Source organism: Dromiciops gliroides, chromosome 3 (assembly GCF_019393635.1).
Source record: "Dromiciops gliroides isolate mDroGli1 chromosome 3, mDroGli1.pri, whole genome shotgun sequence".
Taxonomy (NCBI): Eukaryota; Metazoa; Chordata; class Mammalia; order Microbiotheria; family Microbiotheriidae; genus Dromiciops; species Dromiciops gliroides.
Window position 1 is genome coordinate 665,785,803 of NC_057863.1, and position 2,672 is coordinate 665,788,474.

The window sequence follows — 2,672 nt, forward strand, 5'->3', positions numbered from 1 at the left end:
GATGTGGAATGTTAAATAAGAATTAAACTACCTTTTACAATATATTTAAAACATTTAAGATGTCTGCCTAATGACTAGTAAATGACATGTTGCTAGAGGACCTAAATGCTATCATCAATGTTCACATGGTTGGTATTCACAAAACCAGAAGAAAGGATGTTACAGCTGAATGAAATGATGGTTCACATACATTCCATGGAGAGACAAAGAAAGGTTTGGCAGAATGGGCTTTACCACATGCCCCAAAGCTACAAGAAACATTTATTTCATGGGACATTTGGTCACCATGGATTGCTAATGATAAAATATTTTTTTCTCTCAAAACTAGCATTAAAATAATTTCAGGGGCAGCTAGGTGGCGCAGTGGATAGAGCACCGTCCCTGGATTCAGGAGTACCTGAGTTCAAATCCGGCCTCAGACACTTGACACTTACTAGCTGTGTGACCCTGGGCAAGTCACTTAACCCCCATTGCCCCGCAAAAAAAAAAAAAAAAAAGAATAGCTAAGTCATTTGAAGTTCTTCATTGAACAATATTGCTGTTACTGTATGACATTCTCCTGGTTCTGTTAACTTCACTTTTCATCAGTTCATGTAAGTCTTTCTAGTTTTTTTTTTCTAAAAACATCCTGCTTGTCATTTCTTAGAGCACAATCATATTCCATCACCATTATATACCACAGCTTGTTTAGCAATTCCTCAATGGATGGGCATCCCTTTGATATCCAATTCTAAGCCACCACAAAAAGAGCTGCTATAAACATTTTTTGTACAAATAGGTTCTTTTTCCTTTTTTATACCTTTGGGATATAGACCTAGAAGTGGTATTGATGGATCAAAGGATATGCACAGTTCTATAGCCCTTTGGACATAGTTCCAGATTGTTCTCCAGAATGGTTGGATCTTTTCAAAACTCCACCAACAGTGGATCAGTGTTCCAGTTTTCCTACATCCCCTCTAACATCCATCAATTTCCTTTCGGGGGGAGGTCATATTAGCCACTCTGATCAGTGTGAGGTGGTACCTCAGCATTGTTTTAATTTGAAGTTCTTTGATCAATAGTGATTTAAAGTATTTTTTCATATGACTATAAATAGCTTTGATGTCTTTGTTTGAAAACTGCCTGTTCATATCCCTTGACCATTTATCAATTGGGGAGTGATTTGTGTTTTTGTAAATTTGACTCAGTTCTCTAGCTATTAGAGAAATGAAGCCTTTATCAGAGATACTTGTTGAATATCCTCCCTTCCCCCATTTTCTGCTTTTCCTCTAATTTTGGTTGCATTGGTTTTGTTTGTACAAAAACTTTAAAATTTTATATAATCAAATTATCTAGTTTACATTTTGTAAAGCTCTCTATATTTTCTTTGGTCTGAATTCTTCCTTTATCCATAAATCTGACAGATAAACTATTGAATGCTCTCCTAATTTGCTTATGGTATCACCCTTTATGTGTAAATCATGTATCATTTTGACCTTATCTTGGTATATGGTATGAGATGTTGGTCTATACTTAGTTTCCACCAGACTGTTTTCCAGTTTTCCCAGAAGTTTTTGTCAGATAATGAGTTTTGTTCTAAAAGCACAACTAGACCATACTAGATTACTATGGTCAATTAATACTGTGTTTTTTGTGCCTAAACCTATTCCACTCATCCACCACTCTTATTTCTTAGCCAGTACCAGATTGTTTTGATTTTAACTGTTTTATAATACAAGATATTTTTTTTATAATAACTGCTTTATACTCCAGTTAGACCACCTTCCTTCATATTTTTTATTGATTTCCTTGACATCCTAGATAATTTTTTCTTCCAGGTGAATTGTATTATTTTCCCTAGATCTACAAGATAATTTTTGATAGTTTGTTATGGCACTGAAATAGATTAATTTAGGTAAAATTGCCATTTTTATTCTATTGGCTCAGCCTAGCCACGAACAATGAATGCTTTTTCCAATTGTTTAGATCTGACTTTGTGTGAAAAGTGTTTTGTAGTTGTGTTCATAGAGTTCCTGGGTTTGCCTTGGCGAGTAGACTCCCGAGTATTTTATATCGTGTGCAGTTACTTTAAATGGAATTTCCCTTTCCATCTGTCGCTGCTGGGCTTTGTTGGTAATGGATAGAAAGGCCGATGATCTGTGTGGGTTTATTTTTTATCCTGCAACTTTGCTAACGTCGTTACTGACTTCGAGGTTTTGGGGGTAGATTCTCTGATATCATGTCATCTGCAAAAACTGATAGTTTTGTTTCCCCATTGAGACTCTCTAGTGACCCTAAGAGCCGGACTCAGACTCAGCCTCCTCGGTTGGAGCCAAAGGTCGGAGAGTGAGGCTCTTCTTAAAACCGGGTTCCAATAAAGACACCAGTCACGGGCCGGAGAGCGAGTCCACGCCACTCTCCCAGGCTGCAGCCACTCCTGGGGTGCGAAGGGAAAGAATAGAACGGACTGCATTTCCCAGGATTCCTTGCCACGTTCGCATAAGCCGATCCATTCTGGAAGTAGGCGCAGAAGGGTGGACTGCATTTCCCGGGATTCCTTGCCACGCTAGCGTACGCCGATCCATTCTGGGAGTAGGCGCAGAAGGAGCGTGCGCAGGCGCAGTGGCTATGTCCTTGCCCGTTCTCCCCCTCCGACCGTAATTACGTTTTACACAAGGAACCGTCGAGTGAGA